Raw genomic sequence first — 14,197 nt, 5'->3', positions numbered from 1 at the left:
TAGTGCTGTACCTACCTTAGAAACCCGGTCAGTTATTTCCTGGAGCACTGAGTCTTCCAAAGCCCTTATTATGACTTTTGCCTTCACATTAGCTGAGGACAGAACCTATCCCCACAGACTGTAGAGAAGATGGGGGTGGTGGTGGTGGAGTCTGTGTGGTAAAGTAGGTCTGGAGGTAGGAGTGAAGTGATTTCCTTGCTTTTCTTCCCATCGCCAAAGCAGGGATGATGGGCACAGAAGGCTCTGAGGAACGCCTCACAGCACTCACTGTGGGGCCCAGGAACTCCGTATTTTATAACTGCATCTTCCTAAGTGCCCTTCCTACCTGCGCAGTCTGAGGTACTGCACCTCCAGAGAGGCCTGCTGCACTGAGCTGCCGGTCTGGTCTGCCCACCCCACCTCGAGGCTTCTGCTCCTCACATCCTCTACTCTGCCACCTGTCCCCATCCCTGCCCTGCAGTGGTGAATCCCGCTTCCCCTTGAGAGCTCCCATATTGCCCTAGCTCAGCAGTCAGGATGCAGCCGTGCTGCCCGAGTCCTGGGCCGGGACAGCCTCCCTGGGTACCTTAAGTCAGGGCACTGTATATACACCACAGCTTCGCTGGCCGTACTGGTTCCCCAGCAGGAGCTGGGGCGTAGAGGATTCTAACACAGGTGTTTCCACACCCAGGCCACATGAGCCTTACTGGCAACTGGCCTGTACTGGCAAGCTGAGCATGGGGGCATGGTTATGTAAGATGTTAAACATTAAGGGAGGCTGGATCAAGAGTATACAGCAACTGTACTATTTCTGACTCATCTGTAAATCTACAATTATTCCAGAATTAAAACATTTTTTTTTTCTTTTAAAGGAAGGAACAGTGGAGAGGGATCAAAAGTACAGTGGGAGCAGTCAGTGCCCAGTGAGGGGCACTGGGTCTGGCATGTGCAGGGGCTGCTCACGCAGCGCTCCTACTTGGGGGTCCAGTGCCCCCTTGTGGCCAGCCTGGGTGCCAGCTCCTGCTGATGCAGGCAGGCCTTCACAGATGGGCCCACACGCAGAGCACCCAAAAGGCTTACCATCCCATTTGCTGCATCGTGTGTCAGGAGTCAAGGCCACCTTATTCAGCCTGTGCCCTGGTCCCAGGAAGGGACTGAACAGACTCTCAATTTCCAGAAAACTGTGGGTGAGTTGGAGAGCAGGTCTAGGGGTTCCTTCACCAGCTTGTCTGCCTTGCCCTGACACAGCCCTTTGGTACCAACCTTCAGTGTCCTCAGCCCCATTCCAGGGGTGTGGCCTGCAGAGGGGCAGGTACTCAGCGTTGCCACATGAATGCAGGTGCAAAGACAGCGTGAGTAGGGGTGGTATAGGGCTTGGGGGATGTAGAGGGAAGGGTGAGTGAGCATGTGTGTGACTTGGAGGCCCAGCCTAGGTCAGAAAGGCCCAGGGGAGCTGAGCAGACTCTGGCAGAGGATCCTCATCCACTGTCTTGCCTCAGCTGGAAGCAGAGAAGACAGACACAAGATGCTTGGAGGCATGCAGCCCCCTGGGCCCAGGTGCCTGCTCACCAAGTCCTGGGGTCTTCTCCAGGGCCACCAGCCACACCAACCAGCGGTCCCAAATTCTAGGACTACCATAGTGTACACCCAGGGGGCAGGTATTCACATGGGCTACCCAGAACCCTGGTTCCGGGCACGCAGTGGGCAAGTGGGGCTCCAGGCCACACAGGGACCCGGGCAGGAATGTGAGTGGAGACTCTTAGCCAAAGGCTCCAGTTCTCTGTCAGCCCCATCCTGGAATCTGAAACCTTGACTTGCTCAGCTCAGACATTTTAAATGCTTAATCAAGGGCTTTGAAGTGGTAATTGAGCCTTAGCAGGCCGTTAGTTCTTGTGCCTGCATCTGTCTGCAGTCCCAGCCCAGGAAGCTAGTAAGGAGCAGATACAACAGACCGGGGCCTCACAGACAGTTCTGACGTCTCGGGCCTTCTTGCTCCAGAAACGAAGGAAGCTGCGCCTTGGCCTCTTGTGCAGGCTCAGACCAGTGGTGGGCACCCCATGCTGCTCCTTTACTGCTGAGACCACCACAGCCCAGCGCCGCCCCAGGAGTGCCCCCGGCAGAGGTGACAGCTCTGCCGGAGGCAGGAGGCCTGTGGTCAGTGCTCAGCTGTCTTCACCCCATCTTCTAAACCAGCATCCAAAACAACATAAGAAGGCCAGCCTTCCACAAGGTATCAGAGGATGCCGAACAGCCCTCCTACTGCTCAGACCAAGAGGGAGGAGGAGGGAAAAATCGTAATGCATCTGAGGAATAAGTACAATCTCAAGACGGCCCCAGGACAGCTCCTGCGCCTTCCAAGCAGCCAGAGAGAACACACTGCTGGCTGAGGATGCACTTGCGCTTTTCTTGGATGTGCACGTACGGCAGGACCATTGTTTACGCAGCACAAGGGGGCTGCACTCGGGACAGAAGCTGTCCCAAAGGCGGTACCCCTCTGCCACCTGCTCTGAAGGCCACGAGCACCAGGTAAATACGCTGGGGGAGGGCTGTGTAGGGGATGAAGGGCGGCTGGGAGCATAGAGACAGTCAAGGGAGTGTGGTTTTCACTGGAGTCTGGAGGTTAAGAGCGGGAGAGGTGAGGTGCAGCTTCTTCCTCCACAGCAGGAGGGCTGTGGGGCTGGTGCACCAGCACAGCCTTGGTCCTCCCGGCTTCACGCCTGCCCTGCTGCTCCTGCAACTTCAGCCATGTCTTCCACGACCCTGTCCCTCTCCTTGCTTCAGTGTCCCAAGACACCTACTCCAAGGCACAGCAGTCTGGGAGCTGGCCCACCAGTTCATCCGTCCACTCACATGCCTGCTGCCTGTCGCCCCACTGAGCAGTCAGTCAGCCCAGGATCACTGTCAGACAGAGTGCCAAGTGGTGTTGTGGATTGGTCTGGAAAGGGTGGGAGTCTGCTGTGTGGGTCCCTGTCCCGAGATCTCCAGAAGTGCAGCCACCACCATCCTCCGAGGAGGAGCTGCTGGACAAAACCCAGCAGCCATCACGGCCAAGCCTTCCGGGGGTCTAGGCAACCCCAGCCTGCCTCAGCCCGAGCACCCAGAGGAGGGCTCAGTCACAGGCCAGCCTGCACTTTCGCCCTGTCCAGCACAGTCAGTCCTATGAATAGCAGACCTGATGGTAAAATTTTCTCATGAACTACAAAAAGGTTAAGTACATGTGGACATCTCACACCAGTCTGGCAAGTAAGACTGGACTGCCACCACCTCCTGTGACCCTCTCCTTGGGCTAGACCTGCTGGGGCCACTGGGACAGAGGTGGTTGTGGATACGGGGGCAGTTGAGAACATCCTGGATGCCAGAATTGCAAATGAAACTGCCTTGGAGATCACGTGGCAGTCATTTTTTGGTAAGAAAAGGATCCTGAGCTCAGAAGGGAGGTGGTAGCTAAGGCTGCACAGTGAGTTGATGGTGGGTCCTGGCCTGTCACCCAGTGCTCCTGGCCCAGTGCTGTCTGCACATCAAGGTTAGGCTCACTTCAGGTCAGACGCCAGGCTGCCTGCAAGTGCCCTGAAAAACAGACTGTGGAGAGGCGAAAGGCCTCTCCTCCACTGCCCCATTCTCCCTTGAAACCCAAGGTTTGTGTGCGAGCAAGATCTAGCCCTCACCCTCCGCCACAGTGTGTCCAAAGGAGTCAGAGCAGAATGGCCCTGGCCCAGCAGCAGTCAGCCGGGAGACGAGTGAGTGCCAGGGTCCCTCCTGACAGCCATTCGGCCCAGAACAAGGCACTTTTTGGGGGGCATGCAGGGGAGGTGTACTTGGACTGTCCCCCTGAAGAAATCGACTTCAGACTTTCCTTGGGCCCCCACCACTTGAGTTACTTTATTCTCTGAGGGCAACAGCTGCGTACGTGGGCTCTCTGCAGGGCACTGCACAAGTGACAGTCAGCTTCCCATGCCTCAGCCTCTGGCTGGCGAGGTGGGGAAGGGGCATAGTGCCTAAGAGCCTACGTTTTGTGACAAAGACAAAGTAAAATGTGTGGCCTGGGGCCTGGCACAGAGTGAAGCAGGGAGGACTCATAATGGGGGAACCACGGTGTGACGATACCCTACAGAAAGATCACCGAAGTCTGGGTTCTCAGTCTGTGCAGGGAGGGGCTCCTCCCACTAGTCCACATTCAGGCTGGGATCTGCACTTGTGGCCCTGAATCACGGGATGACAAAAGCAGAGGAGCCGGCTGTCCATGTGAAGCACAGCTGCTCAGAAAAGGGAAGGAAGAGACAACCCAGGGAGAAGCAAGGGGAAGGCTGAATACAAACAGCTTTAGCTGTTGAGGCCCCTCGAGAATAGAGAGTGAGATATTTAGAGACATCCCATTTCTCGAGATACAGGGAGTAAGGAGACCCTCATACATACACAGGTGAGCATCTGCCTGGATGTGGTGCGTCTGGCTGTCACTGAGACAGTGCACCCACTAAGGGCCGCAGGAGGACATAATACAAAAGAGAACAGTCAACAAAGGATGTACACGTTAAAAAAAGACTTCTGTCCACAGTCATAAAATATTCAAGTGAAAGGACATCCTCCTCCCACCTCCGAGATGGAGATGCTGCAGAAGGCAAGGAGGTTGCTAAGGAGCCTGAACAGGGCACGTGAGCGAGAACGCACGAGTGTGTCCCTCTTCCTCCGCTGGGACTCCAACGCAGGGCTGGAAGCTGCCAGTCTGGGTGCACGCGGTGGAGATCCTGCAGTGCTCACTATCTACGTGTGGGGAGACAGGAACTCACTGCACTTACATAACACACGAAAAACAGGGGCTTCCTTTCTTTCCTGTACGACAGAAGAGGAAGACCAGGGCCCACAGAGCTGAGAGGCCCTGGCTCTGTTCTGCTGTAGCCGGGTGACTTCGGGTTAAGTCACTTGACATCTCGGAGCCCCTGAATCCTCTGTAGGAAGTAAAGACAGCAGGGGAAGCTGCTGCCTTAAGAGGACATGTGAAAATGTAAAGTGGACAAAGGTGGATATCATTAAGATGGGTCAAAAAAGAAATCTCAATTTACAGCCAGGTTTCACTGTGGGTTGAGATCATATTCGTGCTCAGTCATGTCCGGCTCTTTGTGACTCCGGGGACTGCAGCACCCCCAGGCTCCCTGTCCGTGGGATTCCCCAGACAAGAACACTGGAGTGGGCTGCCATTTCCTTCTCCAGGAGAGCTTCATGACCCAGGGATCGAACCCGCGTCGGCAGGTGGATTCCTTACCACTGAGCTTTCAGACATTATCTTTCACAATTTGAAAAGCTAACTGTTTATGTTCACAGAGCTGAAGACCTGAGGTGCCAGGAGTTCCAATGCAGCCTCTACAATCACGTGTGCTGCCTGGCAGTGTGCACCAAGCTTTGTCTTGACAACTTGGCCACAGTGAGCACCCCGGGCCCACATCTACAGAAATGCCTCAGGCTGACGCAAGGGCTGAACAGCTTAGGGGACGGGTGCTCTATCCAAGCTTATAAAATGAAAAACCTAGATAAATCTTTTTTTATTTTTTCTAAAAATCTGAGAAGATAATCAAGAGCTACTGCTTCCGCTGATGAGAAAAGAAAATAGGTGATCAAAAGGGAAACTCAAATGATTGGCCAGGGTGATGGCCAATCACCTATCAGTGAGTGACCTTGTATACCCGGAGACCAAGAGACAGGACACTCGGTGTTCTTGAATCCTGAATTCAGCCAAGAGACTAGGGAGGGGACTGGAGAACAGTGACGGGAGGAATACGCAGGCTGAGAATGTACACAGCGAGCCCTCAGCACGGGCTATTCTGCTCCAAGTCTGTGTATGCCATTGCCTCGGATTAGAGGAACCATGGTGTGACCTAGGGAAGGTCAAAGGGAAGTGTATGAGAAGTCCTGACGTCATGGCTGATGTTACTACAGCAGACAGGAGGATGCGATTCATTATATTGTGATGCGTCATGAATATGTTTCTAATGTGGGTTTTTAAGAAATAAATACGAGTGAGGCTGCTATGCCAGGCAGAAGAAGTTAAGGAGACTCTAGAAAAAATTCAGATCATGCCCAGTATAGGACAGTTCTGTGACCTTGTGGCTGCGGTTTAAAGACCCCAAGGCAGGGAGATTCCTTTAATGACTGGCAGGTCTTGCTCACAACCTACTCAGGAAGGAGGCAGAGATCAAGGCTGTGAATGATGGTGGCTGACCTGCCTCAGAGCAGGACTTGGCCCACAAGCCCCTCAACAAACTGGTCATCTTTTCATGACTGTTCCTACCCAATTCGACGTAGACACACCTCACCTCTACCACGAAGCTTCAAAAGACACCAATACAATCAATCATAAGCTAGAATTATCACAACAGAGCAAATGAGGGAGCAGGCTGCCTGGCTTCATTAGAGGTTATGGCATATAAGAGGGAACAAGTGAAGTGAAAGTCGCTCAGTCGTGTCCAACTCTTTGCAACCCCATGGACTATAGAGTGCGCGGAATTCTCCAGGCCAGAATACTAGAGTGGGTAGCCTTTCCCTTCTCCAGGGATCTTCCCAACCCAGGGATTGAACCCAAGGTCTCCCACATTGCAGGCGGATTCTTTACCAGCTGAGCCACAAGGGAAGCGCAAGAGGGAACAAGTCATGCCATTAAATACCCGCCAAGCCTCATAATCTATAGACTTAATGCAATTCTAATCATAATCCCAACCATTTTTTATAGATAAACTGATTCTAAAATATATGGAAAGTCAAGAGAACTAGAATAACAAAAAATATGGAAAAAGAATAAAGTTGGAGGACTTAATGCTACCTTATTTTACGGTTAATATAAAGCTACAGGAGTCACGACAGTCAGTTCAGGAGAAGGGAGTGACACAGACGACAGGAGGGGCATGGAGGGCGGCAGCAGCGCCACAGGCACACGCCAGCTGGCGTCTGACAGTATGCAGAAGCAACTCCATGCAGAAAGGACAGTCTTTCCAAACAAATGTTGAAACAGCTGGCGCACAAAACCCCAAAAACTTCAACCATTTTAAGCCTCACATTTTATGTAAACATTAACCCCAAATGGCTCATAGACCTAAATGTAAAACTATAAGGTTTTTAGAAGAAATAGATTCTTCATGACCTGGAGTTAGGCAAAGAGTTCTCAAATCTAACAGCAAAAGCATGATACTTTGGATTTAATAAAAATTTAGACTTTTGCTCTATGGAAGACACTGTTGAGATGAAAAGACAAGCTACAGACTGGGAGAAAATATATGGAAATAACATCCAGTACAGACCTTGTATCTAGAATGTAGAAACACTCTCAAAACTCTACAGTGAGAAGTCAACAGACATGTCACCAAATAGGATTTGAGAAGAACAAATACATGACAACATCATTAGCCATTTTAAAAATGCAAATTAAAACTACACACCTATCAGAGTGGCTAAAATTAAAATCACTGACAATAAGTGCTGACAAGGACACAGGGCAACTGGAACCCTCAGTCATTGCTGACGGGGATGCATAATGGTATAGCCACTCTGAAACACAGTCTGCTTCTTAAAGTTAATACACACAATCATTTAAGCCAGAAATCATACTTCTTAGAGAAATGAGAACTTACGTTCACACAAAAACCTGTACATAAATTTATAATCACCTAAAAGTGGCAATAACCCAACTGTCCTTCAATAGGTAAGTGAATATAACCTGTTACCTCCAGACAATGGAATATGACACCCAGATCTTCAGAAAATCCACCAGCAGTTACACACTGATTAATTCTGCTTACAAGGCAGTATCTCGGAAGGACATTCTAGGGCAGAGAAACCATTCAGCCCAAATCTCCCTTGGCCAAATGTGCTGGAAAATCCAGAACAACTAAGGTTCTCAGATGTATTCCTCAGATCCCCGGGCTTCCAGACAAGAGGCAGGGGACGGCTCCTCCTTGCCTCAACTGCAGTTCCACAGTATCTGTTTCACACTGCCCCAGCACGGGCAGTCACATGCTTGACAGTCTACGTGCTGGACCCTCCAGCAGAGTCCATTTGGAGAGCAAGGTCTCCTCTGTCTAGAGGCTCAAAACCTGCGTGGCATTAACTGACTCCCTTACTTGGTGTCTGACCCCTCTGGAACTTCTTTTTTTGTATGGTTCTCTTCAATTTAGCAGAGTCTGATCTTTCATGGCCCAGCTAGTTCTCTGCACTACGAGCTCGTCTCTCTCACACACACACATGCATGCATGCATACTTGCCTTCCTTTGGACCTGTATTTTCGGTCCTAGCAATCTTGTCTCCTCCTCTGTTGGTGTCCTTCACAGAACAGAAGCTGGAGGGAAGTCCACCCACCCTCAGTGTCAATAGTGTGGCCAAATCCAGTGCACATTTTTTTAGTTCGTACCTGACTTCCCAGGAATATTTGATGCTACTGATCGTTCCCCTAATACAAATTCTCTCTGCTTTCAGGGCATCCCATTCTCTTGGTTTTCCATCTTTGATTCTTTTGCAGGTTCATCATCTACAGGTACAAGTCCGTTTTCCTTAAAGCTCAGCCCTACATTGCCACCTTCTCTTTTTTTCCCTCCATATTTCTACCTGATGTGATCTCATTCATTCTCACAGTTCTAATTGCTACCAATATGCCAGTGCCTCTCACATTTCATCTCCAGCCCAACATCTCCAAGCTCCAGGTGTATTTACAACTGCTTATCTGACATCTCTACTTGAATGTCTGATAAGCACCTTAACACCTCAATCTAAACCAACACATTCAGAGCCCAACATGATTTTCCTCCTGAGCAAATAACGGTTCCTTTCCTTTGTTTCCAACCCTGGAGTATACTTGGGGCAGACTGAAGAACTGCACCTCCCTATTTAAAGTGCCCCCAAGGTGGTGATGTGACGAAACTGGATTGAAAATCCAGTCTGTGACCCCAGTAGAGTGAAGAAATTATTTTCACCAAAAAAGGAGTAATATTTTTTAAAAAAAGGAGTCCATATATAATAGCATTAAAACTGCAATGCACCTGAGAAGACATCCAATTTTAAAACCAACAAAGGGTACAGGAAAGTTGTGTGAAGAAAATTACATAATTTTATCTAAGGACATAAAAGATGACTAGAAAAAAAGATTAAGAGGGGCGGTGGTATGGGGGATGAGTGAAGAGTGAAGTCGCTCAGGCGTGTCCGACTCTTTGTGACCCCATGCCTGTAGCCTACCAGGCTCCTCAGTCCATGGGATTCTCCAGGCAAGAATACTGGAGTGGGTTGCCATTTCCTTCTCCAGGGGATCTTCCTGACCAAGGGATCGAACCCAGGTCTTCCACATTGCAGGCAGACGCTTTACCATCTGAGCCACCAAGAATCTGCAATCCCTGGTCCGGAAGGATTCTGCATGCTGCGGGGCAGCTAGGCTGGAGCACCACAGCTGCCGAAGCCCGGGGGCCCCTGTGCTCTGCACCTGGAGCGGGAGCGGGAGCGGCTACTGCAGTTAGGAGCCTGTGCACAGCAACTAGAGAGCAGCCCCCACCCGCCTCAACTAGAGAAAGCCCGAGCGCAGCAACGGAGGCCCAGCACAGCCATAAACGAACACTTGTTCAAAAATTGAGAGAAATCATGTTCCTGATAGGAAGACAGCACTCTAAATATGTCAACTCTCCCCCAGTTACTCTAAATCAAAGTCAAGCATGGTAGTTTTCCATGACAGTGTGTCATTTTAGGATGATCCTAAAATCCTGATTAAACAAGTAAAAGGCCAAGAATATCCAAGAAAGTTCTAAAGAAAAAGGGGTATGTGTGTACACATGTCCGGGGGGTCAAGGAAGATGCTTATCACACCAGACTCCCCGTTCTAGCCCATTTGTATGTGGGAATTTGGTATATGACAAATCTCATTTTAAATCAATGGGGAAAGGGTGACCTAATCAGTAAATGGTGTTGGAACTATCAAAATAGAAAAAGAAAACCAGAACCCTATCCTACACCGTGATCAAAAACCAATATAAGTGGACTAAAGACTTTAAAAAGTTTTAGAAGAAAATATAGACTTATCTTTGCATCGAAGATTAAAACACAAAGCATGAGGGAAAGATCAATAAACATAATTTAGAAACTTTCATACTAGAAAATACACAATAAAAAGGTTAAGAGGCAGGCAGAAGGTATTTCCAAGCCAATAAAAGTGACAAATACTAGTGTGTGGAATTTTTAAAGTTTCCCTACTAATCAGTAACAGAAGACAAACCAGTAGAAAAAATGGGCTAAGACTTTAACAAGCAATTCACAAGATTTGTAAAGACAAGTCAAAAATATATTTATGTTCAAAGTCACTAGTAAGCAGGGAAGGTAAAATAGCGAGATACCATTTCACACCCATCACAGATGCTAAAATGTGAAGTCTGTAGATGAGGTAATTTTTAATGAAAGAAAAACTGTCAACTGTGCAGCACTAGTTGTTTATTCCAGTAACAGAAGGCAGCGGGCCTGCGGGGGCACCTGGGGCCCCGCTGCTCAGTCCAGGCTTTCCAGGAGGCAGCAGCAGCAGAGAGCAGCCCAGCACGCGGCCAGCGCCGCCTGACACCCGGCGTCTTCAGTCTTCCTTTCCCGCTCCACCACGTAAGCTGGGGGGCAGGGGAGGGGCGGGGAGAGAGAGACCCAGTCAGAGGCGACCGCGAGCCGCGGTGGGCGGTGCTGCTCGGGCACTAGCGCATCTGAGGAGCCGGTCGAGTCCCCCTCCCTCCAGACTGCCGGCTCCGGGAAGGGGAGCCACGCCCCCCTGGCTCCCGGCCGCCCCGCCCCGCCCCGCCCCGGTGTCACCGCTGCACGCGGCAGGCAGCTTCCTGGATGAGGGAGTGAAGGTGGCATCTGCTTGGCAGCTGGCAGATCACTGTTGCCTGCCACCCCACCTCCCCCAAGCTGACCACCAAACACCGCCCAGTGCCTGCCTGGACAAAGTCTTAACAGCTTGTGGTGAGGCCCGCCCTGCAGGCAGATGTGGCAGGCACTGGCTGAAAGCTTTACACATCGTCTCATTTAATCCTCACAACAGCTCTGTTACTATCATTTGTAACTCTCAAACACAGTCTGCAGGAGTGTGAATTAATAGAAGCCCTTTGAAAGAGAATATGGGGGGCGGTAGGGTGCTGCATAGAATTTTGACCCAGAAAATCTATATCTAGGGTTTTTCTACAGAAACAATTGTCTCATTGTTCAAAAATGTGTGTACATTGTGATTGCTGCTGTATCAAAATAACCCCAAGCTAGCAACAACCTTGATGTCTGTCACCTGGAGACTGACTACATAAGCTAATACATCCCACAGAGTAGAATACTAAATGGCCATTAAGGAGGAGATGGTTCTTCCACCCTGCCAATAAATTAAGCAAAGGATAGAAGCAAGGTATACAGCAGTGCGCTTGTTATGTTTGTACAATGAAAAGGATACACATACACACACAGACATACAGACAGATATCTGAAAGAATATAAGAAACAAAGGTCAGAATGTGGAGGGGTAGGGGCTTTTACTCTGCTTTTGCATTTTATGTTTTTCTCAAATCCAGGCTCGCGCAGTTCCAAAGTCACACCCAAAGCTGCTGCTCCTCCATGTCACTGCTGGGGTCCTGTGGGCAGGAGGGAGGGCTGTCCAGGTTCAACACAGCTTAGACCCCTCTCGCCTCTGCCACTGTGCTGGCTCTGGGGCTTTCTCTGGGGGCAGCTGGCATCGACTGATCTGGGTTCCCTGGTGCTCTGGCCTCAGTCCCAGATGTCTTCCCCAGTGTCACGATTACCTACAGACCAGCCTCGGCCCAGCTCCCCTAACCTGTGGTCCCAGTGATGTTGCTCCCTTCACAGCCGGGTCTGGTGGCCCCTATGGCCTGGAGTTTGACCCATCAGATTTGCCTTCAATGCAATTCTGACTTCCCTCAGGTTTTGCTGACTCAGCCCCAGGCACATGCTAGGGTTTCTGCTGGGCCAACCTGGCAAGCAGCGACTGGATCAGATCACCACTCCCCCCGCAAGGAGCCTGGAGACCAGAGGGTTCTCATGCTGGTGCAATTCCTAAGGCTGAACCCCATGAGCCAGAAAACCCACCACCACACCAGGTCCCCAATAGCTCCACTTCCAGGGTTCCTTTTGCACTCTTCCCTCTCCAGTGACAGGAGCTGCTGGCATTTACCCAACCAAGGCCAGCCTCTTCGCTTCCGCTCCTTCGGGTTTGGGCAGGAGGGAGTCAGGAGCCCACCTGAGCCTGGTCTGGCACAAAGGGCGCCGAGGAGCAGGTACAGTCGGTCTAGCCTTGCAAACCCCGAGGAGCCCATGATCTGCCAGGGGCCGCCTTCAGGTCCCTCACCACCCCTCCTGGCTCCCCTTTCTCACTCACTGCTTTAAGTGCCAACATCAAGATCTTTCTGTTCCCACCACTGCAGCAGAGCCCCCATACAGACCCAGTCACCCCCCAGCACAGACCCAGCCCCCCAGCACAGACCTGCCCCCCAGCACAGACCTGGCCCCTCCAGTATAGACCTGCCCCCCCAGCACAGACCCGGCCCCCCAGTACAGACCTGGCCCCTCCAGTACAGACCTGGCCCCCTAGCACAGACCCAGCCCCCAGCACAGACCTGGCCCCTCCAGTATAGACCTGCCCCCCCAGCACAGACCCGGCCCCCCAGCACAGACCTGGCCCCTCCAGTACAGACCTGGCCCCCTAGCACAGACCCAGCCCCCCAGTACAGACCTGGCCCCTCCAGTATAGACCTGCGCCCCCAGCACAGACCCGGCCCCCCAGCACAGACCTGGCCCCTCCAGTACAGACCTGGCCCCCTAGCACAGACCCAGCCCCCCAGCACAGACCCCGTCCCCCTAAAGCAGCCCCAGAGGTTCCAGTGTCTCTCCCTAGGAACTCGAGGTTCAACAGGAGTAGGGGTGGGGTAAGTAGGCAGTGGGTTCTCATCAGATTCCAGAGATAGGGAAGTTCAGAGAAGCAGGGAAGAAACTTCCCTATCAGATATGGCTGCCCCAGTCCAGGTCTCAATTCCCAGACACTCTGCTCCAATTTAGTGAGAGACCACAATTAGAATTTCAGAACAGAGATTTTTAATAAGACATATCAAATTGGATTTAAATATAGGCTTATCTACTCCTTGGCCATGTAACCTTGAGTAGGTGACAACCTCTCTCAGCCTCAGCTTCCTGTGCTGTAAAATAAGAGTGACATCAGTAATCTATACCCCACAGGGTTGCAGGGAAAATGAAGAGATTAGACATGTAAAACGCTTACAGCACAGTGCCCAGCACGTTGTCACTGTTCAATAAATGCTCATTGGTGTTACTACCATATTAAAATGACTGACTCTCAGGGAGACCCCTCCCAGGACTGACTAAAGAGGTGGCCTACACACAGGTAGAGAGGGGGTTGGGGGGCTCACCCGGACTCAGAAATAAACCAGAGGCCAGGAGGCAGTTACAGGCTGTTCTGGGAGCCAAGGGCCTGCAAGGTCGCCTAGTCCTTCACTGTGCAGCAGGTACGTCCAGCCCGAGGGAGGGTGTGCCCGAAGCCCTGAGGAGGGGAGTGGCTGAACAGAGTCAGGCCCCCACCTCCAGTGGCCCCACAGCAGGCCGGAAGACTGCTGGAGGAGAGCTGCCAGCAATTCTAGGCCCTGCTCTCACCCCAACTTAGGCACGCGTGCACACACACACATTCTCTCTCTTTCTCATTCCCTGTCACTTTTCCTTCAGCCTCAACCAACCACATGGCATCAGAGCCCAAGTTCAGGGTTGGGGAGGTGTGACTCTGGGAAGTTCAGAGAGAGTCCAGGACAGGGAGCTGGGACAGAAGAGGGGCCTGGTTAGCAGGGGATAAACAGGACAACAGCACAAGGTGAAACCCAAGGACCAGAGGCTGACCTGCATCCTGACTGCCAGGGCTGCAGCAACGACAACCCACCCCACCTGCTGAGACCCGGCGCCCGGGACTCTGTGGCACTGACCCAGCGCGAGAGCCCACAGTGAGTGGCACAGGGCCTCCCAGACCACCTGCCAGTCGTCCACGTTCCCATCCAGCCTGTGACACCTGAGCAGAGATGCCAGCCCCCCTCCCAGGTCCGGCTCTGCACCCCGTGAACAGCTTCCTCTCCTCCTCTCTCTGCCAGAGAACTGCTCGCCTGCCCCAGGGCAGAGAAGTGCCCCTGTCCTCCACGTCAGCGCCAGGAACAGCAGCCTGATCCACTTG

General features: G+C 51.7%; 1 long non-coding RNA gene across 2 annotated transcripts in view; it reads right to left on the bottom strand.

Annotated features, from left to right (window-relative positions):
- Window positions 1-14,197, bottom strand: part of LOC128050711 (uncharacterized) — a 69,855-nt gene that overhangs the window by 2,527 nt on the left and 53,131 nt on the right. Inside the window, exon 3 of one of the 2 annotated variants that reach the window (XR_008199687.1) lies at window positions 10,403-10,586. The exons of the other annotated variant lie outside the window; for it this stretch is intronic. This is a non-coding gene — a long non-coding RNA (uncharacterized LOC128050711). Of the gene's footprint in view, window positions 1-10,402; window positions 10,587-14,197 lie in introns of those variants that run through there. 2 annotated transcript variants of the gene reach the window in all.

This window comes from Budorcas taxicolor, chromosome 7 (genome assembly GCF_023091745.1).
Source record: "Budorcas taxicolor isolate Tak-1 chromosome 7, Takin1.1, whole genome shotgun sequence".
Taxonomy (NCBI): domain Eukaryota; kingdom Metazoa; phylum Chordata; class Mammalia; order Artiodactyla; family Bovidae; genus Budorcas; species Budorcas taxicolor.
The sequence above is the reverse complement of the archived record's forward strand: the minus strand, read 5'-3'. Positions and strand labels throughout refer to the sequence as shown.